General features: G+C 52.2%; 2 long non-coding RNA genes across 2 annotated transcripts in view; both read right to left on the bottom strand.

The window, feature by feature from the left end:
* The window catches only part of LOC138243307 (uncharacterized), a 176,176-nt gene extending 165,881 nt beyond the window's left edge, over positions 1 to 10,295 (bottom strand). The window contains exons 1-2 of the long non-coding RNA XR_011192092.1: positions 9,832 to 10,295; positions 9,424 to 9,520 (exon numbers count right to left, since the gene is read on the bottom strand). This is a non-coding gene — a long non-coding RNA (uncharacterized lncRNA). The remainder of the gene's footprint in view (positions 1 to 9,423; positions 9,521 to 9,831) is intronic.
* A 1,127-nt stretch (positions 10,296 to 11,422) lies between these two features.
* Positions 11,423 to 23,261, bottom strand: LOC138243302 (uncharacterized). Its single transcript, XR_011192084.1, has 3 exons — positions 22,970 to 23,261; positions 15,130 to 15,441; positions 11,423 to 11,589 (listed from the first exon to the last, which is right to left on the bottom strand). It is a non-coding gene; the product is annotated as an uncharacterized lncRNA (long non-coding RNA).
* Positions 23,262 to 26,671: the final 3,410 nt, after the last annotated feature.

Raw genomic sequence — 26,671 nt, 5'->3', positions numbered from 1 at the left:
TCCCGGCTCAGGGTTCCAGACTGAGCAGTAAAAGGCAGAGCGATGGCGCCTCCTCTCAGGGCAGGAGCAGGTGGAGGAGTGGAGATGGTGCTGCGCTCGTGACTGGGAGGTTGTGGGTTCGAATCCCAGGTGGGACCTGAGGTTGGTAAGAAAAGTACGTGATCTCAGTGTCTATTTATCAACATGTCTCTGTTTTCAAGAATTAAATTGAATAAAAGCAGTTAGTTTCTCCCTGGATTTGAACCCACAACCTCTCTGATACAGAGGCAGAGCTCTTCCACAGAGCCACCGTGTCCCTGTTAGTCTGGGGCTCCTGTGGGCTCTTGGTCTTCTTCCCAGGTCAGGGCTGAAACGGAGGGATAAGAGCCGGACCGAATCCCTCTCCCCTTGGGCCTGGAGCAGGTGGAGGAGTGGAGATGGTGCTGCACTCATGACCAGGAGGTTGTGGGTTCAAGTCCTGGCTGATCCCTGGTAAGTAAACTGAGGTGAGTATGTGGGCAGGATGATGGGGAGGGGCTATTAGTGGGGGGGTGGAGGAGGCAGAGCAGGGCTAGGGGGAGGGGCAGGTAGTGGGGGTGGGCTAGGAAGGGTAGAGCAGGGCAGTGGCTGGGTTAGGCAGAGGGGTAGGGGCAGGGCCAAGGCTAGACAGGGGTAGTGTAGGGGGGGGTAGAGCAGAGCAGGGTAGGGGGGTGAAGCAGGGGTGGGCTAGACAGGGGTAGTTGAGGGGTGGGTAGATCAGATTAGGGCAGGGCTAGGGTAGAGTAGAGGTGGGCCAGGTGGGGGTGGAGAGTAGGAGAGGTGATGGAGGGGGGGTTGGAGGGTGGGGGTAGGGTAGACAGGGTGAGGCAAGGGAGAAGAGGTGAGTGGAGGAGGAGTGGCCTGGGCCTGAGGAGGAGATGGGAGGGGGGCCCAGGCCAAGGGGGGGTTGGAGGGTGGAGGTAGTTGGGGGGGTAGGGTAGACAGGGTGAGGCAAGGGAGAAGAGGTGAGTGGAGGAGGAGTGGCAGGTGGCCTGGGCCTGAGGGGCAGGAGGAGGAGTTGGGAGGGGGGCCCAGGCCAAGGTGGGGTTGAGGTTGAGGAGGTGAAGGCAGTGTAGGGGCAGGGCCAAGGGGTGGGAGGAGAGAGGCCAGAAGAGTAGGAGATTGGAGGGGGGGCCCTGCCTGGGGTGGAAGAGCAAGTGGGTGGGTGGAGGGGAAGGAGACATGTTTTACAAATATCTTGTTTTGCTGAATCTGTACCTGGGGCCAAGCAAAAGAAAGGAAAAAACAAAAACATCCCTCCCAACTCCCAACCCTCACCCCTCACCCCGTCTACCCTACCCCCCCCTTGGCCCCCCTCCACTCTCCTCCTCAGGCCCAGGCCCCTGCCACTCTCCTCCTCAGGCCCAGGCCCCTGCCACTCCTCCTCCACTCACCTTTCCTACTCTCCTCTCTCCCCCCACACCACCTCACCTGCCTCAACCCCACCTTGGCCTGGGTCCCCCTCCCAACTCCTCCTCCTGCCCTTCAGGCCCAGGCCACCTGCAACTCCTTCTCCATCACCTCTCCTACTCTCCTCTCTCCACCCACCCCTGGCCCTGCCCCTACACTGCCTCACCCCCCTACCCTGCTCTGCTCTACCCATCCCTACACTTCCCCTTGTCTAGCCTTGGCCCTGCCCTGCCTAACCCACCTCACCCCTACTGCTCTGCCTAACCCACCTCACCCCTACTGCTCTACCCAACCCACCACTACCCCTGTGTCTAACCCAGCCACTGCCCTGCTCTACCCTTCCTAGCCCACCCCCACTACCTGCCCCTCCCCCTAGCCCTGCTCCGCCTCCTCCACCCCCCCACTACCCCCCAGTAATAGCCCCTCCCCATCATCCTGCCCACATACTCACCTTGGTTTACTTACCAGGGATCAGCCAGGACTTGAACCCACAACCTCCTGGTCATGAGCACAGCACCATCTCCACTCCTCCACCTGCTCCAGGCCCAAGGGGAGAGGGATTCGGTCCGGCTCTTATCCCTCCGTTTCAGCCATGAACTGGGAAGAAGACCAAGAGCCCACAGGAGCCCCAGCCCTACAAAGGCACACTGTGGCTCAGGGGAAGATCTCTGGACTTCTACCTGGAGGTTGTGGGTTCAAATCCTGGAAGGATCAGGAACTTTTAATTTAATTCTTGTGGACCGTAACACACTGATAAATAAAGACACGAGGGCTGTGGGCTTTTACTTCTCACCCTGTCACTGCTGGGGAGGATCACACTGCAAACCCACCTCAGCTCTTAGCCAGGACTTGAACCCACAACCTCCTGGTCATGAGCTCAGCACCATCTCCACTCCTCCACTGGCTCCTGGCCTGAAGGAGAGCTCATTCAGTCTCTTTTATCCCTTAGTTTTCGAACCCTGAGCTGGGAAGACCAAGAGCCCACAGGAGCCCCAGACTCACAGAGACACTGTGGCTCAGTGGAAGAGCTCTGGGCTTCTAACACAGAGGCTGTGGGATCAAACCCTTTGGAAAACAAGCTGTTTTTTTTCATTTATTTTTCTGCATATTTTAACATTTATGCTTTTACTCATCCTGGAAAACTTATCACAGTTTTTCTAGTTAGATTTATTTTTATTGATTTCAGAAACAACTGAGCCCCAACACAGAGTAAGAGCGCAGCAGGTTCAGGCAAGACCGTGACGGTTGTCTGAACTTCATCCCCAACGAGGCCGAGGAGAACAACCTGCTGCCTATAATTACCTGCCTAATTGGTGGAAGACGATTGGTGGGGAGACAGTTAAAAGGCAGGAGAGGCGTTCAGGCTGGTGCTGCCTGGGGACAGAGGTCAGTTGTGCTGAGCAGAGCAGGAGGGAAGAGCTGCAGAGCGGAGCTGCCTCAGGGGGAGGAGGTCTGACTGCTGAGCCTAGGAGCTGTGAGTCTGGCTGTCTTCACAGAGACCTGCTTTGAAGACAACTGCAAGTCTACCTAGAGCTCAGAGAAGAACTGCGATTTGTCTTCTGGTTTCTGGACTGCTTTATCCCAAACTGAATAAAGAGCACCGTTTCCTTACCTTGTGGCTGTGAAAGTGTTTGTTCCGAGAGCTGTCGACCTGTGTCTCATCTGTAGGATTGGGGCTGTCAACTGGACACTGGGACAGGACAAGTCTCGTGTCTCCTCTGAGCTGAAAAACAACTGGGTTTTTCTTCAGGTCAGCCTGGGCTGCTGCTGGCCTGGTAAGGAAAAGTTGATCCTCATGAGGGGAGACTCTGTGAGGTGCCACAGGGTCACCAGCAAACTTCCACTCCAGATCAATGAAGAACAGGAGAAATGTGTAGTAGAGTATGTGCACAACATCCAAGGTCTTATTTGAAAGATGGCCAAAGCTAAGCAAACCAGTTCTGCTGAGCTCTGTGAAAGTGAGAGAGATGAAACACCTGCCCTGACTGTAGGAGAGCAGGGGGTTGTGCTGTGAAGAACCGAGACCGAGCTGTGAACTGGTCTTTCTTCTCCAGCAGCTCCTTCCTCCACTTGCTGCTCTGGCTGCAGCAACACTGGGAGCCTCCACTTCCTGCTTTTTAAACCTCCCCTGACCAATCGTGTTTCTCCAGCTGGTCAGCTGACCAAGAGCTACACTGCACTCTGGGTAAGGCAGCTGTGAGCTGGAGTGTAAGAAAGACGCAAAATACTGACAGCAGTTGGGGAGAGTGAGTTAGGAATGAAAGTTATAGCCTAGGAAAAAAAATCAGGTGCTTAGATAAAACTAGAAGCTGTTCTATTAAAAATAACCCAGTTTGTTGATAAATATAAATATTCCTTTCTCAGACCCTCTTGCAGCTTTGCTGCACTTAAAACATTTCCTTCCCACCGACAAACCCACACAGAATGTATGAACTTGTACCTCCAGGCTCCCGTCCTCTGCAGGAATTCAGACTGGCTGCAGGTTTGGGTTGATAGCACCCGCCCCTTATCAACCCAGGGGAGGCAGCCAGTTGGCCACCATCGTCCTCATGGCCTGCTGGGAAATGTAGTTCATGAAGTGCTGCAGCAGGATAGGCCCAGTGGGAGAGTAACAGAGGGTGGAGAGTGTACCTCTCCCTTGGCCCATCTTACACTAACACTGTCCCACCTGTATCGGTCAGTGTAAGACAAGTCCAGTCTGGAGCAGATGACTGCACCAGGGAACTAAGAGCAAGGTGGCGTATTATATTGCAAAGAAAGCAGACTGGTTGTCTCTGTGGAATAGTAACCCACTCTCTCCCTCTTGACCAGTTAAGAGCTCCTGCTCAACCTCAATCACTCATGCCCAGAGGCAGCAGGGGGATTAATATTCACTCACAGCTCCATCAGCTCTCTCACCTTTCAGACCACCTCATGGTGGTGTGTTTGCACACAGGCTACATTTCCACCAGGAGACATATTCCTTCTACGGGCAAACCGACACCCCACAGAGCTCTGTCCTGGGGCACAACTCCAGCCAAGAGTCACACGCCTACAATCACCTTGTCACAGCTCAGAGCAGTTAAATTAGGGAGCATTACAACCTTAAAAACACATCTAGGGTCCCCCCCCTCCACCATCTCAACACCAAAGAACCCCCAAGAGATTGGACTTCCCCATTGAAACAAGTTAACCTCATGATGACCACAGAGCAGAACTAGGGCCCTGGAGGTGTATGTTCACATCCCCAGTGGGAAGGGAAACCCCAAGCAAAAAAAGAAAACCCAAAACCAGAGGGGCTAGAACTGGAATAGAAAGGGAGTTGTGCCTAAAGACGACAACCCTTCCAGAAGTCTTCCCCCTCCTACAAGAACCAAACCCCACAGTCGCATGAGCATGTTTTTCCCCTCCTCTCTCTAAAACACACCACGCACTTGACTTCAATCTCCATATCCCACCTCGCAGGGGTGGCCCTGCACAGTCTCATTCTCCCCCCACCTTTGAACACCTCAACTGCACTTGCTTTATTTATTAACAGTAAGGGAGAGAGGGGAACTCCAGCTGTAGCCTCACATTGAGTAAAGGAGGAACCAGCTCCACACCAAAGCAGGGCCACACCCAGAAAGAGGTGAAATTGCAGTAGGCCTGTTTGGCCATAGGGCAGAGTTTAGTAGAGAGATCTGCCCCATAGACCAACACAACAGGTCAGATCAACAAGTGCACAACTAAGTGTTACACGACAGTAGACGTGACAGTTGAGGACACAGGGCTATATATTACAGCAGAATCCAGCTGCTATTTCACACTAAAGTACACGGAGTATTACACCATTATTACTAATCACAGTACATTACACATGGTTGACTATTAAACTTATGTACAATTGACACTATAGGACAGAACTCTGATTGCACTACAGCACAGTACCCTGGGCTGTATTACAACAGCATAACAGTAGATGTTCACATCACAGTACACAAATCTGAATATTATGGTAAAGGTAATGGTTTTAAACAAAAACTAAGTATTACACTGGCACAGGCCTGTATTACAACAATATTGGTAACAGCCTACAGTGCAGTACAGTACACAGGGTTGAGTATTACAATCAAGTACAGGTGACATTTTTGGACAGAAATACATGTGTTACACTGAAATACAGTACAGAGGGTGATTGTTACAACAGCGTACAAGGGACAGTTTAGAACAGCAGTCCATCAATTACAACACAGTATGGTACACAGTTTACAGTATTACAACATGATCCTGGTAACAGTTCAGAACACAGGTCTGAGTAATACAACACAAGCCAGGTGACAGTTCACAACAGTACCCAAGTCTGAATATTACAATAAAGTACAGGTGGCAAAGTAGGACAAGTCTGAGTCTTACACTGAAATACAGTACAGAGGACTGAATATTACAACATTGTACAAGTGACAGTTTAGTACAATGCTACATGTATTACAACAGTACAGAGGGCTGAGTATTACAACACTCCAGGTGACAGTTCACATACCAGCACAGTACACAGGTCTGAGTATTACACCCTAGAGTACAGGGGACAGTTTCAGAAGTCTGAGTGTGACACTGAAATACAGTACAGAGGGTGACTATTACAACAGTGTACAAGTGACTGTTCAGTACAGCAGACCATGTATTACAACAGCTCACAGAGGGAGTTACATCAGCATGTGTAGGCTACGAGGGATCAAGTAAAGGTTTCTTCGCTACTGAAAAGAAAGGAAATATTTCAGCTGTGGAGTGACAGTTCAGTATTATAGAGTACAGGTGACAGTTTGGTACACTGGTCAGGTTATTACATTGTAGTACAGTACAGCACAATACAGGTGATAATTGACATCACAGTACAGCACACAGGTCAGGGTATTACAATAGATTACAGGTGAGTGTGGCACACTGCTGTGTTTATTACACTGTCGTACAACAGACAGGGCTGGGTATTACAACACAATACAAGTGACAGTTCACATTACTGTACACAACAGTGGTCTGAGTATTACAATCAAGTACAGCTTAAAGTTCTGGTCAGAAGTCTATTTCAGTGTAACACTCAATATGAAGAGGGACTGTTACAACATTGTACAAGTGACAATTCAGTACACAGGGGGGAGTATTATAATAGGACAGTTGAAATATCAGCACAGAGCTTTGAGTATTAAAGTTCAGTCTGAAAAAGAGACCAAACCCTGGTTGATGTAGGTTGGTACAGGCCAGGTGAGAGTTGAGCACACAGCTTTGAGTATGAAAGCAGAGTAAAGGTGAGAGTTCAGCACACTAGTTTAAGTAGTTTAATACAGTCCAAGTGAGAGCTGAACACGGATCTGAGATTTTTTATTAAGGAGGTGAGTAAAGCACACAGGTGTGTCATTGATTAAAACTCAGAGGTAAGAAAAGAGCACACAGATTTGAGTATTGAAGTACACTACAGAAGGGTCAGCATACCCATCTCTGAATATTAAAGCTCAGTACAAGCTCACCTCCCTGGTTTAAGTATTTCAGTACAGTCCAGGTGAGACCTGACGACACAGATTGAAGTATTAAAGCACAGTCAATGTAAGAGTTAAGTTTACAGGTTTAATTATTACCACGCATTACAGCTCAGGGGAGATGAGAGTTCAGAACACAGGCTTCTGTATTAAAAACACAGAAAAAAAGTAGCCATTCTGTTGAGTACACTCCAGCTGAGAGATGAGCACACAGGTTTCAGTAGTGAAGCACAGGGTAAAGTTTTAGTCCAGAGCTAACACCACAGATCTGAGAAATAAAAAATTTAAAATGCTAGAGTAAAGCACACAGGTGCATCATCAAGTATTAAAACTCAATCAAGGTAAGAGTGTAGCACACAGATTCAAGTACACTATAGATGAAATTTCAGCATACATCCATGTGACTGAATATTAAAGCTCACTTACAAGTTAGAGATCTGCACAACACTGGTTTAAGTATTTTAGTGTAGTCTGGATGAGAGCTGAGCACAGAGTTTGAGTATTAAAGCCCACTTACCAGCTAGAGTTCAGCACACTGGTTACACTGGTTTAAGTATGATAGTACAGTCCACACTTTTGAGCATGAAAGCACAGTAATGATGAGAGCTCAGCACTCGTGTGTCAAGGCGAGAATTAAATTAAGTACAAGTTTAAAGGGTGAGAGTAAAGCACACAGGTGTGTCATTGAGTAAAGAAACTCAGTCAAGGTAAGAGTGTAGCACACAGATTCGAGTATTAAAGTCCACTATAGATGAAGGTTGAGCATAGACGTCACTGAATATTACAGATGCATACAAGTGAGTTCAGCACACTGGTTTAAGTATTAAAGCTCAGTACTGGTGAGAGTTCAGTACACATGTCTGAGCATTGCAAAATAGTACCAGTCAGACATGCGAGTTCACAGATCTGAGTATTACAACACAGTACAAGTTAGTTTGTCACACAGGGCTGAGTATTGTAATAGTACAGCTGACAGTCTGGCACATAGATTGGAGTATTTAAATACACTGTTTATGAAGGTTTAGCATGCATGTCACTGAGTATTAAAACTCACTTACAAGTTAGGGATCAGCACACTGGGTTTACTATTACAGTACAGCAAAGGTGAGTAAAGCACACAGGGGTGTCATTGATTAAAACTCAGAGGTAAGAAAATAGCGCACAGATTTGAGTATTGAAGTACACTACAGAAGGGTCAGCATACCCATCTCTGAATATTAAAGCTCAGTACAAGCTCACCTCCCTGGTTTAAGTATTTCAGTACAGCCCAGGTGAGACCTGATGACACAGACTGAAGTATTGAAGCACAGTCAATGTAAGAGTTACGTTTACAGGTTTAAGTATTACCACACATTACAGCTCAGTGGAGCTGAGAGTTCAGAGCACAGGTTTCAGTATTAAAAACTGAACGGGTACTTTTTTCCTATGTTGAGTACACGGGTTTCAGTATTGAATCACAGGAAAAAGCACTGCTTTAAGTTTTTAATTCCAGAGCTGACCACACAGATCCAAGAATTTAAAAATTTAAAACAAGTGAGAGTAAAGCTCACAGGTGTGTCATCGAGTATTGAAACTCAGTCAAGGTAAGAGTGCAGCACACAGATTTGAGATTTAAAGAACACTGCAGGTTCAAGTCCAGCCAACTGGTGTGTCACTGAATATTAAAGCTCACTTACAAGTTAGGGATCAGCACAGTGGTTTAAGTATTTTAGTGCAGTCCAGGTGAGAGCTGAGCACACAGGTTTGAGGATTAAAGCACACTTACAAGTTAGAGTTCAACACACTGGTTACACTGGTGTAAGTATGATAGTCCAGTCCACATGAGGGGTCAGTACACACTTGAGTGTGAAAGCACAGTAAAGGTGAGAGTTCAGCACTCGTGTATCAGTGTGAGAATTAAATTCAGTACAAGTTCAGCACGCTGGTTTAAGTATTACAGTACAGTCCACAAGACAGCTCAGCACACAGGTCTGTCATGGAGAATTAAAGCTCAGGACAGGAGAGAGGTTCGTATGCAAGTGTGAGGATTACCAGTATTAAGGCTCAGTGGAGATGGGAGCATACTACACAGGTTTGGGTGTTAAAGTATTATATAGGAAACACTTCAGCACACTTGTATATATATACACATTTATCATTGAGTAACAAAGCTTAGTACAGGTGAAAGTTCAACACATAGATGCGTCAGTGTATTAAGGTACAATCCTCTTGAGAATTGAGTACACCATCGTAAACACTCCACTCCCTACAGTACAGCCACTGATAACCATGATCAGAACAGTCTATCTGAGCAAAGTACCTCACTCTGGGGTACATGACTGTGTCCCCCTCTGGAATCGAACCTGCAATCCACAGTCAAGAAGCCCTGTTTAATACTGCAGAAGTGTAGCGTTTTACAGAGCACAAGCAGCTGGACTGAGAGAAAGACACACAGCTCAAGAGACAGGCAGAGAGACGTCACAGAGACTGACAAGGAGGAAGAAAGAGACGGGAAAGAGCTCCTCACCTCCATCCCAACTCCCAGCCATACCCGTCTTCCCACTGGTAGTCTCTGGACAACCTGGAAAATAGAGACGGGAGAGGGTTTTAATTTTCTGGACATCCTAGAAAATGAGGGAAAAGATTAAAGGAGTGAACATCTAATCTCTATCCCAACAACACCCGTCTTCCCACTGGCCGCCTCTGGTCAGCCTGGAAAATTATACAGCAGAGAGAGCTCAGCATCAGTCCCAACACCACACCTGCCTCTCGACTGTCTGCTTGTGAACATCCTGGAAAATTAGGGAGAAGAACTCAGGACAGGGTTCAATCTTCATACGTACATGTCTTCCACAATATCAGCCTCTGCACTTTTCCTGGTAAAGAAGGGAAAAAAACAGATCAGCTAACCTCTATCCCAACTCCTCATACATACCCGTCTTCCCACTGTCAGCCTCAGGACATTCTGGAAAACTACAGAAATGAACACAGGACAGAGTGTCAACCTCCATCCCAACACTTCATCCACACTGGTGTTCCCACTGACTTTTCTGGACATCCTGGAAAATGAGGGAAAAGAAACACAGGAGACAGCATCCAACCCCCAATCCATCATCCCATCAATACTGGTCTTCCCACTGTCTTCCTCAGAACATCCTGGAAAGTTAGAGAACAAGAGTACAGGAGAGGATTCAATCTTCATACATACCCATCTTCCCACTGGCCAGCCTGGAAATTTAAGGAAAATACAGTCCGATGTCAATCCCAACACCTCTTTCATACCCATCTTCCCACTGGCAGCCTATGGCCTCCGGAAAATTAGGGAAAAGAGACAGGAGTGAGCATCCAAGCTCCATTCCACCTCCTCATCCATACTGGTCTTCCCCACTGTCAGCCTCTGGACATTCTGGAAAACCACAAATGAACACAGGACAGAGCGTCAACCTCCATCCACACTGGTCTTCCCACTGGCTGCCCCTGCACTGGGGTCCATCTTGACCTCTGACCCCTGACATTTTGGTGTTTGAGCTCAGAGAGCAGGAGACACCATCAATCCCCATTCCATCTTCCCATCCACACCCATCTCCCCCGTGTCAGCCTCTGGACATCCTGGAAAATAAGGGAAAAAGAGACAGGACAGAGCATCAACCTCCATTCCAACTCCTCCTCCATACCAGTCTTCCCACTGTCAATTTTATGGACATCCCAGAAAATCAGAGAAAAGATTATAGGAGAGAACATCCAACCTCTATTCCAGCCATACTTGTCTCTCCACTGTCTGCCCCTGGACATCCTGGAAAATTAGGGAAAACAGGAGAGGGGTCAAATCTTCATACATTCAATCTCCAGCTGCTGGACTTATTGGAAAAGGGGAACGAGAGACGGGAGAGAGCATCCCACCTCCATCCCAGGACACGCTGCTGTAGGCTGCACAGCTGTGACAGCTGGTCCGTGTGTCTGAGGGCAGCAGTCTGGCTCTGCAGTCTCTCTGTGCCTCGTCATCTGGATTCAGCCCAGCGCTCACCTCTCACTCAAGATTGTGTTAATTCAACAATAATACTTCACCAGGCTCTAATATCAATGCTAGTAACTTTATAACAGTTCTCCTCTCTCACTAGTAGGGTTGTGTGTTCATGCCCTGAGTGTGACACAGGAGTGACAGGACTAACCTAACCTTGTGCTCAGGCTGGAAGTTGGTGTTTGACTCAGGTACAAGTGTCAACAGCACACTGAACAGGATCTTGTGGGCGAGAGACAGCAGGAGGTCAGGACACAGCCCTGAGGGAGAGTCCACTGGCTCTCTGCCTGGAGCTCATCTCCAAGGAGCAGCCTGAATCACGGTCACCTGCAGCTCTTCATCATCATGGTCATCCTCACAGGCTCCAGCAGGAAGGAGATCGGGACACCCTGGATGTCTCCCCGAGATGACTCCTACTCTGTCCCCTGGGAGTCTGTGGATCCCAGATTGGTCCGATCAGCCCCCATCATGCAAGACCAGCGTCACCTGCGAGGGGACAGCCAGTGAAGGAGAGACTCACCTGGTCTGCACTCACCTGCCTGGCGCCTCGTGCCCTTCAGTGCTGATGGGGTACCCTGTCCCCTCCTGTGCTGACCAGTCAAGAACACCCTCTTGACTTCTAACTGCAGGTCTGGGGGTGCCCTCTCCTGCGTGGTACAGGGTCTGACCTGGCTCCTGTTGGGAATAAACATGACTGTGCTTCACCAAGTCCTGACTGCTGCGGTCCAGAGCTGCTGTTCTGGTGACCCATCCTGGAGAAACACAGGCATGTCTACAGACTCTTACCCCTTCCCCAACTTGTTTGGGGGTTCTGACACCCCTGGACTACTCCTTATTCTGATACCCCTGGGCTCCTCCTGGTCAACCTGAGTCTTCTGGGGGTCCAGGCGCTGGGCTCCTCCCAGAGTCGAGGTCCAGGAGGAGTTTCTTCCTGTTGGCTTCTCCCAGATCTTCCAAACTCCTCAGGCCTAAGCCGGGCTGGGAGGAGGGAACCTTCCCTGAGATCCTGGAGTCCGACGTCCAGACGACACGACCGGAGAGATGGAGCCGATGGGGGAGGATGTGGGCGTCAGGGCTCCTGGTGTCCGACTGGGAGAGAGCTCCGATGTCAGGGTTTCTGTCCTCCCTCTCGACTTTTCTTCCTTCAGGATCCCACAGAGATCTCGGTTGAGTGTGTTCACTGTCACACAGGAATGTTCCTTGGCTTCAACTGTCTGGTACCCCACTCCTCCAGCTCCCACCTGGCTGGTACCCCACTCCTCTCACCATTCCAGTGAACACAGAGAGATCCACTGGTTTAGTGACCAACCATTCCAGTGAATACACAGCACAGAGACCCACTGGTTTAGTGACTCAACATTCCAGTGAGTGCCCAGCACAGTAACTATGTAGTACAATTATTCACGAAATAAACTGATATTTTTTGTACAGCCATTGCTGAACACCCAGTGTAGTGAAGACCCAATAGTTATTCATAGTAGAGTGACTGGTTTAGTGTCCAACCATCACCGTGAACGTTCTGTACAGCGAATATTTAATAAAATAATAAGCAAAGACACCAACGAGTGTAGTGACTTACCATTTCAGTGAATATCTTGTAAACCATTACTGTGAATTCCCAATACAGACAATTATCTATGACAGTGAATCTCCAGTACAGAGACTATCAGTCACAGAGAATAATCATTACATTGCTTATGTTACAGTGAATACGAGTGAATATTCAGGACAAAGACGGTTGTGACTAACCACTACAATTACTATCCAGTAAACTGAATATCCAACAAAATATTCAGGGAAGACTGCCTGGATTAGTGACTAACCATTAGAGAGAAATCCAGTACAGTGAAGATGCAAGAGTTTAGTGACCTACCATTCCAGTGAACCCCCAGCATAGTAAACAGGCCAATAAACTAATTATACAGGAAGCAGACTGAAGAGATGGTCTGGTTTAGTGGTTAACGCATACAGAGAATATCCCAGAAAGGGTGTCCTCGTTAATTCTCCGTCAGGTTTTCAGTTGTTTTGGTACAAAACTGTCCTTCATTAAGCAACACCTGCAGACTTCCGGTGAACTGTTCCAAATGTCCGTCTGTTTTCCAGGGAATCACGTGGCCTTGCAAGGAGAACTGGAGACAAACAATGATAAACTATTGACATTCATTCTTGGTCAGATATCAAGTTTAACATCAACTCAAAATGGCTGGTGATACTCAGGTCTACAACCACACTAAACCTGACAGTGAAGTAGCGGTCTCTGCTCTGCACCGCGCGTCTCTGGACTGTACAGATACAGGTCAGGTGTGACTCTACTGTGTGTCTCTAGACTGTATAAATACAGGACTGTAAATTTTATGGACACCCTAAAAAAAAAATCAGGGAAAAGATTATAGGAGAGAACATCAAACCTCTATCCCAGCCATACTTGTCTCTCCACAGTCTGCCCCTGGACATCCTGGAAAATCAGGGAAAAGGAAACAGGAGAGGGTTCAATCTTTATACGTACGTCTTCCCAGTACGAGAGACTGGAGAGCATCCCACCTCCATCCCAGGACATGCTGCTGTAGGCTGCACAGCTGTGACAGCTGGACCAGCTGGTCTCTGCAGAGAGACTACAGAGCCAGACTGCTGCCCTCAGACACACGGACCGTTAATTCAACAATAATACTTCACTAGGCTTTAATATCAATGCTAGTAACTTTATAACAGTTCTCTTCTCTCACCATTAGGGTTGTGTGTTCATGCCCTGAGTGTGACACAGGAGTGACAGGACTAACCTGACCTTGTGCTCGTGCTGGAGGTTGGTGTTGGACTCGGGTACGAGAGTGTAGGGTCAACAGCACACTGACCAGGATCTTGTGGGCGAGAGACAGCAGGAGGTCAGGACACAGCCCTGAGGGTCACCCCACTGGAGCCCTGATAGGAGGAATCCACTGGCTCTCCACCTGGAGCTTGTCTCTAAGGAGCAGCCTGAATCGGGGTCACCCGCAGCTCTTCATCATCGTCGTCATCCTCACAAGCTCCAGCAGGCAGGAGATCGGGACACCCTTGATGTCTCCCCGAGACGACACCTACTCGGTCCCCTCGGAGTCTGTGGATCCCAGATCGGTCAGATCAGCACCGATCATGTAAGGAAAGCGTCACCTGCGAGGGACAGCCAGTGAAGGAGAGCTTCTCACCTCCATCCCAACTCCCAGCCATATCTGTCTTTCCACTGGCCGCCTCTGGCCAGCCTGGAAAATGAAGGAAAACACAGTCCAATGCCAATACCAACATATCCTGGAAAACTAGGAAAAGGGATGGGAGGAAGCACCTAACTCCCAATTTATCTTCCCATCCATACCTGGCTCTTCACTGGCAGCCTCTGGACATCTTGGGAAAACATGGGACAAGAGAGTATCCCACTTCCATTCCAACACCCCAGTACCAGTCTTCCTATAGTTCATCTCTGGACATCCTGGAGAATTAAGGAAAATAATTCAGCAGAAAGAGTCCAACCTATGTCTGATCTCTCCATCCATACTGACGTGTTGTGAACGGACGTGCCCACTGACCTCAGACCTGGACAGCTCCCGGGCTCGGTAACCCGCTCTGTAGAGTGTAGAGGAGAAGGGCAGCTCTCTGCAGATCGCAGTGGCCCTGAAAGCAAGGAAACGGCCCCTGTGTGCTCTGGATGTGGATAGAAGGGACATTGAAAGTCCCCCAGTTTTTGTCCCGTCTCCACAGTGAAAGGTACTCCGATACGTCCCACACCTGACACACCCAGGTGACATTAGCGATGCTCTAACTCCAGGGAGGGTCTCCTCCCAGTGACGACCGCTGGGAAGAGCTGACAGCACACAGCCACTGGGAAGACCTGCGCTGCGGTCATGGAGATCAGGAGGAAGACCCTGAAGCAGACAGGACCGTCAGAACCGAGGTACACAGCTCGAGATGAAGACCAGCATCACCTGCGAGGGAAATCCAGTGAAGGAGAGACTCGCCTGTTCTGCACTTACCTGCCTGGCTGATGGGGAGTGGGGGGGACCCCTGGCTGCCTGATCCCATTGCCTAACACGGGGGCAGCTCCTACATTCCCAGTCCCTCCCCACCTGTCCCACAGCCTCCCTGTGCTCCACCGAGCCCCGACTGCTCCGGTCCAGAGCTGCTGTTCTGGTAACCCGTCCTGGAAAGACACAGGCGTGTGGTCCACAGGCTCTCTTATCCCTTCCTCACCTTGTTTGGGGGTTCCGACACCCCTGGGCTCCCCTTCATTGTTGTGGCACCACTGGGCTCCTCCTCATTCTGACACCTCTAGGGTCCCTCCTGGTCAGCCCGAGTCTTCGGGGGGTCCAGGCGCTGGGGCTCCTCCCAGAGTCGAGGTCCAGGAGAAGTTTCTTCCTGTTGGCTTCTCCCAGATCTTCCAGACTCCTCAGGCCTGAGCCAGGCTGGGAGGAGGGAACCTTCCCTGAGATCCTGGAGTCTGACGTCCAGACGACACGACCGGAGAGATGGAGCCGATGGGGGAGGATGTGGGCGTCGGGGCTCCTGGTGACCGACTGGGAGAGAGCTCCGATGTCGGGGTGTCTGTCCTCCCTCTTGACTTGAAATTTTCCTCTTCAGTGTTCCACAAATAATTCAGTACCCCCACTCTCTCAGCCAGCTGGTACCCCCAATTCCTACTGCTCTCCCCCGGCAGATACCCCAACACCTCCTGCTCTCATCAAGACAATCATTAGCTTAGTAATGAACAATTACAATAAACATCTAGTACACTGAATATCCAGTAAAAAAAGACCATCAGGACAGAGATTGACTAGCAATTACAGCAGACTTGTACAGTAACCATTCAAGACAAACACTGGCTTAGTGTTGAACAATTATGGTGAATACCCAGTAGAGTCAAGTCAGTAATGATTCAGGAACAAAACTGACTAGTTGAGCAATTAAACATTACTGTGAATAAGCAGTACAGAGGTTATCCATTACAGTGAATCTCCGTTAAACACTACTGTGAGTTTCCAGTAACTTGTCAGGAAAGAGACTGCAGAAGTGACAAACCATAATAGTAAATGAACAAGTAATAGGTTTATTCCATGCTGAAAAGAAGAAGGAAGTTCTCTTCGCATGCTGACACAGCTACCCACCAGCTACCCACCTGAACATAATAGTGAATACCCAGCACAGTGAATATGTAGTAAAGCAATTCAATAAACTGGTCTGTAAGGGTGTACAATTCCACTGAATAAACCGCAAACACATCACAAAATAATTCATCAAGGAAAAAAACAGTTTACCAACTAAATAGCACAGTTAATATCCAAGAGAAGGGCTCCATGTCGTTTCTTTGCCTGGTTTGTACAGAATATTGAGTCAGGTGCACCAGCAGGAGTTTCTGACTCCACCTGCTCTCTGAGGTCCCCACTGCTGTCCTGTGAATCGCACACAGAGCTGCATCAGGGAGGAGTGAGAAGTACCTGCATGGGGACAACGCTGAGCTCTTCCTCCCAGTGTCTCACTGCACCACAGTCCCCAGTGTCTCACTGCACCACAGCCCCCACAGTCCCCAGTGTGTCACTGCACCACAGCCCCTACAGTCCCCCAGTGTGTCTCACTGCACCACAGCCCCCACAGTCCCCCAGTGTCTCACGGCACCACAGCCCCTACAGTCCCCCAGTGTGTCACTGCACCACAGCCCCCACAGTCCCCCAGTGTCTCACTGCACCACAGCCCCCACAGTCCCCCAGTGTGTCTCACTGCACCACAGCCCCCACAGTCCCCCAGTGTCTCACAGCCCCCACAGTCCCCCAGTGTCTCACTGCACCACAGCCCCTACAGTCCCCCAGTGTCTCACTGCACCACAGCCCCTACAGTCCCCCAGTGTCTCACTGCACCACAGCCCCCACAGTCCCCCAGTGTGTCTCACTGCACCACAGCCCCCACAGTCCCCCAGTGTGTCACTGCACCACAGCCCCCACAGTCCCCCAGTGTCTCACTGCACCACAGCCCCCACAGTCCCCCAGTGTCTCACTGCACCACAGCCCCTACAGTCCCCCAGTGTCTCACTGCACCACAGCCCCTACAGTCCCCCAGTGTGTCACTGCACCACAGCCCCTACAGTCCCCCAGTGTGTCTCACTGCACCACAGCCCCCACAGTCCCCCAGTGTGTCACTGCACCACAGCCCCCACAGTCCCCCAGTGTCTCACTGCACCACAGCCCCCACAGTCCCCCAGTGTCTCACTGCACCACAGCCCCCACAGTCCCCCAGTGTCTCACTGCACCACAGCCCCCACAGTCCCCCAGTGTCTCACTGCACCACAGCCCCTACAGTCCCCCAGTGTGTCTCACTGCACCACAGCCCCCACAGTCCCCCAGTGTCTCACTGCACCACAGCCCCCACAGTCCCCCAGTGTCTCACTGCACCACAGCCCCCACAGTCCCCCAGTGTCTCACTGCACCACAGCCCCCACAGTCCCCCAGTGTCTCACTGCACCACAGCCCCCACAGTCCCCCAGTGTCTCACAGCCCCCACAGTCCCCCAGTGTCTCACTGCACCACAGCCCCTACAGTCCCCCAGTGTCTCACTGCACCACAGCCCCTACAGTCCCCCAGTGTCTCACTGCACCACAGCCCCCACAGTCCCCCAGTGTGTCTCACTGCACCACAGCCCCCACAGTCCCCCAGTGTGTCACTGCACCACAGCCCCCACAGTCCCCCAGTGTCTCACTGCACCACAGCCCCCACAGTCCCCCAGTGTCTCACTGCACCACAGCCCCCACAGTCCCCCAGTGTGTCACTGCACCACAGCCCCTACAGTCCCCCAGTGTGTCACTGCACCACAGCCCCTACAGTCCCCCAGTGTCTCACTGCACCACAGCCCCTACAGTCCCCCAGTGTGTCTCACTGCACCACAGCCCCCACAGTCCCCCAGTGTGTCACTGCACCACAGCCCCCACAGTCCCCCAGTGTCTCACTGCACCACAGCCCCCACAGTCCCCCAGTGTCTCACTGCACCACAGCCCCTACAGTCCCCCAGTGTGTCTCACTGCACCACAGCCCCCACAGTCCCCCAGTGTGTCACTGCACCACAGCCCCCACAGTCCCCCAGTGTCTCACTGCACCACAGCCCCCACAGTCCCCCAGTGTGTCACTGCACCACAGCCCCTACAGTCCCCCAGTGTGTCTCACTGCACCACAGCCCCCACAGTCCCCCAGTGTGTCACTGCACCACAGCCCCCACAGTCCCCCAGTGTCTCACTGCACCACAGCCCCCACAGTCCCCCAGTGTCTCACTGCACCACAGCCCCCACAGTCCCCCAGTGTGTCACTGCACCACAGCCCCTACAGTCCCCCAGTGTCTCACTGCACCACAGCCCCTACAGTCCCCCAGTGTGTCTCACTGCACCACAGCCCCCACAGTCCCCCAGTGTGTCTCACTGCACCACAGCCCCCACAGTCCCCAGTGTGTCTCACTGCACCACAGCCCCTACAGTCCCCCAGTGTCTCACTGCACCACAGCCCCCACAGTCCCCCAGTGTCTCACTGCACCACAGCCCCTACAGTCCCCCAGTGTCTCACGGCACCACAGCCCCCACAGTCCCCCAGTGTGTCTCACTGCACCACAGCCCCTACAGTCCCCCAGTGTCTCACTGCACCACAGCCCCCACAGTCCCCCAGTGTCTCACTGCACCACAGCCCCCACAGTCCCCCAGTGTGTCTCACTGCACCACAGCCCCCACAGTCCCCCAGTGTGTCTCACTGCACCACAGCCCCTACAGTCCCCCAGTGTGTCTCACTGCACCACAGCCCCCACAGTCCCCCAGTGTCTCACTGCACCACAGCCCCCACAGTCCCCCAGTGTGTCTCACTGCACCACAGCCCCCACAGTCCCCCAGTGTCTCACTGCACCACAGCCCCTACAGTCCCCCAGTGTCTCACTGCACCACAGCCCCCACAGTCCCCAGTGTGTCTCACTGCACCACAGCCCCTACAGTCCCCCAGTGTCTCACTGCACCACAGCCCCTACAGTCCCCCAGTGTCTCACTGCACCACAGCCCCTACAGTCCCCCAGTGTCTCACTGCACCACAGCCCCTACAGTCCCCCAGTGTCTCACTGCACCACAGCCCCTACAGTCCCCCAGTGTCTCACTGCACCACAGCCCCCACAGTCCCCCAGTGTGTCACTGCACCACAGCCCCTACAGTCCCCCAGTGCCTCACTGCACCACAGCCCCCACAGTCCCCCAGTGTGTCTCACTGCACCACAGCCCCTACAGTCCCCCAGTGTGTCACTGCACCACAGCCCCCACAGTCCCCCAGTGTGTCTCACTGCACCACAGCCCCCACAGTCCCCCAGTGTGTCACTGCACCACAGCCCCCACAGTCCCCCAGTGTGTCACTGCACCACAGCCCCTACAGTCCCCCAGTGTGTCTCACTGCACCACAGCCCCCACAGTCCCCCAGTGTCTCACTGCACCACAGCCCCCACAGTCCCCCAGTGTCTCACTGCACCACAGCCCCCACAGTCCCCCAGTGTGTCTCACTGCACCACAGCCCCCACAGTCCCCCAGTGTCTCACAGCCCCCACAGTCCCCCAGTGTGTCTCACTGCACCACAGCCCCCACAGTCCCCCAGTGTGTCACTGCACCACAGCCCCTACAGTCCCCCAGTGTCTCACAGCCCCCACAGTCCCCCAGTGTGTCTCACTGCACCACAGCCCCCACAGTCCCCCAGTGTGTCACTGCACCACAGCCCCTACAGTCCCCCAGTGTCTCACAGCCCCCACAGTCCCCCAGTGTCTCACTGCACCACAGCCCCTACAGTCCCCCAGTGTGTCTCACTGCACCACAGCCCCCACAGTCCCCCAGTGTCTCACTGCACCACAGCCCCCACAGTCCCCCAGTGTGTCTCACTGCACCACAGCCCCCACAGTCCCCAGTGTCTCACTGCACCACAGCCCCCACAGTCCCCCAGTGCCTCACGGCCCCCACAGCCCCCACAGTCCCCCAGTGTGTCTCACTGCACCACAGCCCCCACAGTCCCCCAGTGTGTCTCACTGCACCACAGCCCCCACAGTCCCCCAGTGTGTCTCACTGCACCACAGCCCCTACAGTCCCCCAGTGTGTCTCACTGCACCACAGCCCCCACAGTCCCCCAGTGTCTCACTGCACCACAGCCCCTACAGTCCCCCAGTGTCTCACTGCACCACAGCCCCCACAGTCCCCCAGTGTCTCACTGCACCACAGCCCCCACAGTCCCCCAGTGTGTCTCACTGCACCACAGCCCCCACAGTCCCCAGTGTCTCACTGCACCACAGCCCCTACAGTCCCCCAGTGCCTCACGGCCCCCACAGTCCCCCAGTGCCTCACGGCCCCCACAGCCCCCACAGTCCCCCAGTGTGTCTCACTGCACCACAGCCCCCACAGTCCCCCAGTGTCTCACTGCACCACAGCCCCCACAGTCCCCCAGTGTGTCTCACTGCACCACAGCCCCCACAGTCCCCCAGTGTGTCTCACTGCACCACAGCCCCTACAGTCCCCCAGTGTGTCTCACTGCACCACAGCCCCCACAGTCCCCCAGTGTCTCACTGCACCACAGCCCCCACAGTCCCCCAGTGTGTCACTGCACCACAGCCCCCACAGTCCCCCAGTGTGTCACTGCACCACAGCCCCCACAGTCCCCCAGTGTCTCACAGCCCCCACAGTCCCCCAGTGTGTCACTGCACCACAGCCCCCACAGTCCCCCAGTGTCTCACTGCACCACAGCCCCTACAGTCCCCCAGTGTCTCACAGCCCCCACAGTCCCCCAGTGTCTCACTGCACCACAGCCCCTACAGTCCCCCAGTGTGTCTCACTGCACCACAGCCCCTACAGTCCCCCAGTGTGTCTCACTGCACCACAGCCCCTACAGTCCCCCAGTGTGTCACTGCACCACAGCCCCCACAGTCCCCCAGTGTCTCACTGCACCACAGCCCCTACAGTCCCCCAGTGTGTCACTGCACCACAGCCCCCACAGTCCCCCAGTGTGTCACTGCACCACAGCCCCTACAGTCCCCCAGTGTGTCACTGCACCACAGCCCCTACAGTCCCCCAGTGTCTCACTGCACCACAGCCCCCACAGTCCCCCAGTGTCTCACTGCACCACAGCCCCCACAGTCCCCCAGTGTCTCACTGCACCACAGCCCCCACAGTCCCCCAGTGTGTCACTGCACCACAGCCCCCACAGTCCCCCAGTGTCTCACTGCACCACAGCCCCTACAGTCCCCCAGTGTGTCTCACTGCACCACAGCCCCCACAGTCCCCCAGTGTCTCACTGCACCACAGCCCCCACAGTCCCCCAGTGTCTCACTGCACCACAGCCCCCACAGTCCCCCAGTGTCTCACTGCACCACAGCCCCTACAGTCCCCCAGTGTGTCACTGCACCACAGCCCCTACAGTCCCCCAGTGTCTCACTGCACCACAGCCCCCACAGTCCCCCAGTGTGTCACTGCACCACAGCCCCTACAGTCCCCCAGTGTGTCTCACTGCACCACAGCCCCCACAGTCCCCCAGTGTCTCACTGCACCACAGCCCCCACAGTCCCCCAGTGTGTCACTGCACCACAGCCCCCACAGTCCCCCAGTGTGTCTCACTGCACCACAGCCCCTACAGTCCCCCAGTGTGTCACTGCACCACAGCCCCTACAGTCCCCCAGTGTGTCACTGCACCACAGCCCCCACAGTCCCCCAGTGTCTCACTGCACCACAGCCCCTACAGTCCCCCAGTGTGTCACTGCACCACAGCCCCTACAGTCCCCCAGTGTGTCTCACTGCACCACAGCCCCTACAGTCCCCCAGTGTGTCTCACTGCACCACAGCCCCCACAGTCCCCCAGTGTCTCACTGCACCACAGCCCCTACAGTCCCCCAGTGTGTCTCACTGCACCACAGCCCCCACAGTCCCCCAGTGTCTCACAGCCCCCACAGTCCCCCAGTGTCTCACTGCACCACAGCCCCTACAGTCCCCCAGTGTCTCACAGCCCCCACAGTCCCCCAGTGTCTCACTGCACCACAGCCCCTACAGTCCCCCAGTGTCTCACTGCACCACAGCCCCTACAGTCCCCCAGTGTGTCTCACTGCACCACAGCCCCCACAGTCCCCCAGTGTGTCACTGCACCACAGCCCCCACAGTCCCCCAGTGTCTCACTGCACCACAGCCCCCACAGTCCCCCAGTGTGTCTCACTGCACCACAGCCCCCACAGTCCCCCAGTGTCTCACAGCCCCCACAGTCCCCCAGTGCCTCACGGCCCCCACAGCCCCCACAGTCCCCCAGTGTCTCACTGCACCACAGCCCCTACAGTCCCCCAGTGTGTCTCACTGCACCACAGCCCCTACAGTCCCCCAGTGTGTCTCACTGCACCACAGCCCCCACAGTCCCCCAGTGTCTCACTGCACCACAGCCCCTACAGTCCCCCAGTGTGTCTCACTGCACCACAGCCCCCACAGTCCCCCAGTGCCTCACAGCCCCCACAGCCCCCACAGTCCCCCAGTGTGTCTCACTGCACCACAGCCCCTACAGTCCCCCAGTGTGTCTCACTGCACCACAGCCCCTACAGTCCCCCAGTGCCTCACTGCACCACAGCCCCTACAGTCCCCCAGTGCCTCACTGCACCACAGCCCCCACAGTCCCCCAGTGCCTCACAGCCCCCACAGTCCCCCAGTGCCTCACAGCCCCCACAGTCCCCCAGTGCCTCACAGCCCCCACAGCCCCTACAGTCCCCCAGTGTGTCTCACTGCACCACAGCCCCTACAGTCCCCCAGTGTGTCTCACTGCACCACAGCCCCCACAGTCCCCCAGTGTCTCACGGCACCACAGCCCCCACAGTCCCCCAGTGTCTCACTGCACCACAGCCCCCACAGTCCCCCAGTGTCTCACGGCACCACAGCCCCCACAGTCCCCCAGTGTCTCACGGCACCACAGCCCCCACAGTCCCCCAGTGTCTCACGGCACCACAGCCCCCACAGTCCCCCAGTGTCTCACGGCACCACAGCCCCCACAGTCCCCCAGTGTCTCACACAGGTGATTTAAACAGCTCACCTCACTGTCCCTCCTCTCTAATTACATTCCCTCTTCTGGGTTCTGCAGTCTTCTCAGGAGCCCCCCTATTAACTTAAAAAACAGGGATTTATCTGTACAGTGAATAACCGACAGCACGCAGAATACACCAAGCAGTGGTGATTACAGTGAACACCCACTACAGTCATTATCAATACCCAGTACAGTGAATATTACAGTGAACACCCAGTACAGTGATTATTAATACCTAGTACAGTGAATATTACAGCAAACACCCAGTACAGTGATTATTAATACCTAGTACAGTGACTATTACAGCAAACACCCAGTACAGTGAATACCCAGTACAGTGACCTGCCCATCAAAGTGAATACCCAGTGCAGCTATTATTACAGTGAATCGCTCAGTATAGTGACCATCAGTGAATATGGAGTTCAGTTATTATATTGAATACACAGTGCAGCAATTATTACAGTGAATACCCAGTATAGTGACTGTCATAGTGAATATGGAGTTCAGTGATTATACTGAATACCCAGAACAGCAATTGTTCCTCAATGAAAACAGTTCAGTAATTAGTATATTGAATACCCAGTACAGTTATTATACTGAACACCCAGTATGGTGATTATTCCAGTGAACACACAGTACAGTCATTGTCCCTCATAATGAAAACAGAGTTAAGTGATTATTATACTGAATACCCAGTACAGTGTCTGTCCATCACACAGAATAAGCAGCACAGTGAACAGCCAGTAATCTTCTATTCCAGTGAACACTGGGTCGGTCTGAGCTCTGCTGCCCCCTGCACAAGACATGTCCTGAGGTCAGAGTAGACGGTGGTCTCGCCCTCCCTGGGGACGCCCTGTCCTCTCTGGGGTCCTGCAGCTCCCTGCAGCCATGCAGTGCAGGATCCGGTACAAGCCAGCTCCTCGAACCCGGCTCTTCCTCCTGCTGTGAAGACGGTGGCCTTAAGGTTCTCAATGGAGACTGGCTCAACTCACACCAGGAAACTGAGAAACCGCCCCCCCCCCACCACCATCACCCAGCGACAGGGTCCAGGGTTCGACTCCTGATCCAAGACTCACCTCCCACAGCGAATCCCAGAGTCCAGGCCAGGACTGGGAGCAGACCAGTCAGGGGTGAGATCCACTTCAGACCTCTGCCGGCTCTCTTCCTGAAGAGCTTCCCGAGAACCTGCTGGAAGGCCCTTCTGAGACACCCGTCCCCAAACGTGAACACAAGAGCCCACAGACACAGCCCCCACCCAGCCCCCCCCACAGTCCTCACCAACCCCCCGCCTGCAGGTGCGCCCCCATCCATCACTAGAACCCAAACCTACCCTAACCCTTCACATTCGCCATCTCACACCGACGTCTCGCAAAATAACCAACATTCGTGCAGAACTCCACCTGATGTACAGAAAACACTGGTTCTGACTGAAGCAACCTTATTAGCAAATACACCCTAATGGATTTTAAATGATCAAATTCCCCCCTGAAGTAAGAAGAAACAGCACACATCTACAGTCTGGGTGTTGATTTAGAAGATCAGCCTGTAAAACAAACCTGACAGGACTCAGCTTTCAGGGAAAAGCTGTGGAGTGAAAATGACTCAAGACAGAGAAACAGAACTGACAACAGTCCCTCTGTTTCAGCTACACTCTCTCCGACTCTCACTCATGTGTATCAGCAAAATCTGTTGTTTTGAGAGGGTGTCATGTAGCTGCCTCTGCATAAATGTATTTTGTTTAACAATGAAAGGATTTACAAATACCACACAAGATAAAATCTATTGCTTTCATCTTTCAGTTGTTTTTATATAATGATATATTTACATTATGCCAGCACAGATAACACAAACACAGTCTTTCAAAGAAATGTCAGAGAACCGTTTTATTGATTACTTCAAGAGCAGCTGTGTGTATCCTTTGCTATTTAATGCCATAAACAAATATTTTTTATTATAAACTCATTGGATATTTGTGTGGGTCACTATTATATGCAGGGTTGTAAATGGCATTCGACAACACAAAATACTTTCTTTGTAGCATTTAATGAGCGCTGAACAGTAGTGTTAAAGCATTGGTTTATCAGATAAAAACGGAACCAAAAATAGATTTTGTGTATAACACTCACCCGAGCTGAAATATCGAAATCTGCACATCTCTATTAAGACTTCAACACAATATCAAGAACTGATATCAAGCACACTGTCGGGTCTTTAACTTGATAGAGCCCATAACACACATATCGGACTACACGTGTGTCATTTGCTTACGACGCGACACGTCTCAATTCCACAAACATTTTGTAATCGTTTCTCAGATTAACACGCATGCCTCTAAACACGAACATTAAGTTTGTTTCCAAAGCAATCAAACTATATTCCCTAATAAACAAATTACGACAAAACCACTTCAGCCAGAAACGGGCAAATAAGATACATTTTAACCCGCAAAAGCAAAACACAGCACCACGGACTATATATCCCAAAACACAAAACAGCCTAAGCTTTCCAGAACTGTGTTTTGTAACCAGATACATCAACATGAAGCAAACGAACCTCTTTTTCATATAAATATTCACCTCGCGTTTCAGTTTAAAATACGCCAAAGCATATCGCTAATTCATCAGCTTTCCAGCAAAATGCAACCGCAAAAGCAAATGTTCGCTAAATCGCATAAAAACTCTTTCCCTTGCCTTGAAAAACACACGTTTTTTCTTGCGGTAAAGGTAAAAAACCTGTTTGCTCCAACACACATTACAGCCAAAATGACGACAACGCCCCCTCCCAGCAGTTCAAATAGCCCGGCTGTGGCAACAGCTCCTCTAATAGGTGGAAACCTCTGTCACTCAGAAACTTCGGACCAATCAGAGACTGGTCTCCATAGCGCGCCCGCCCGTTTTGTTTCTCCAGCCTGTTTCTCATTAAGAACTCAGCTCAGTCCACGGTCATCTGCACAAGCGCAATGAAAGGCTTCTGTGCGTGTAGGCTCCAGGACAGAGATATTGAGGAAACACCCAAAACATCAACACACAACAGCAGCAGCAACAACGAGTTAAATAACACACATCTTTAAAAAAGAGAGCCTCAGTCTGATCTAGAGTTCAGAACTTGAGTCACTTGGGAGAAAACACAGAAAAGTGCAAGTAAACAAAAAAAGGTAACATCGCTTCTTTTAAATAGTAAAAAATTAAATAAGTCTGTAGGACCAGCAGTAGTGAGATACAACATCAAAATAATACATCAATTAGATGTGGAGTCACACACTCCAGGTGTGACAGTGCTGTCAGTCAGACTCCCAGTGCGCAGCAGTCTGATCCGCTCCTGGTGTGACAGTGCTGTCAGACTCCCAGTGCGCAGCAGTCTGATCCGCTCCTGGTGTGACAGTGCTGTCAGTCAGACTCCCAGTGCGCAGCAGTCTGATCCACTCCAGGTGTGACAGTGCTGTCAGACTCCCAGTGCGCAGCAGTCTGATCTGCTCCAGGTGTGACAGTGCTGTCAGTCAGACTCCCAGTGCGCAGCAGTCTGTAGGTCCACCTATTCTGATCTGTGGCTTCAATGTCATCCACCATCAACTATACAAAAACATTCAACTTCAAATACCGTAGCATTCATATTAAGGTTCAATATATATGGAAATGCAGTTTAAGATTTTCTTTATGAGCGGTTCTCTGTTTAAACATGAAGGTCTGGTCTCCGTATGGTGAAAATGCATTC

Source organism: Lepisosteus oculatus, chromosome 14, assembly GCF_040954835.1.
Source record: "Lepisosteus oculatus isolate fLepOcu1 chromosome 14, fLepOcu1.hap2, whole genome shotgun sequence".
NCBI lineage: Eukaryota > Metazoa > Chordata > Actinopteri > Semionotiformes > Lepisosteidae > Lepisosteus > Lepisosteus oculatus.
This window is presented reverse-complemented; position numbering and strand designations above follow the sequence as displayed.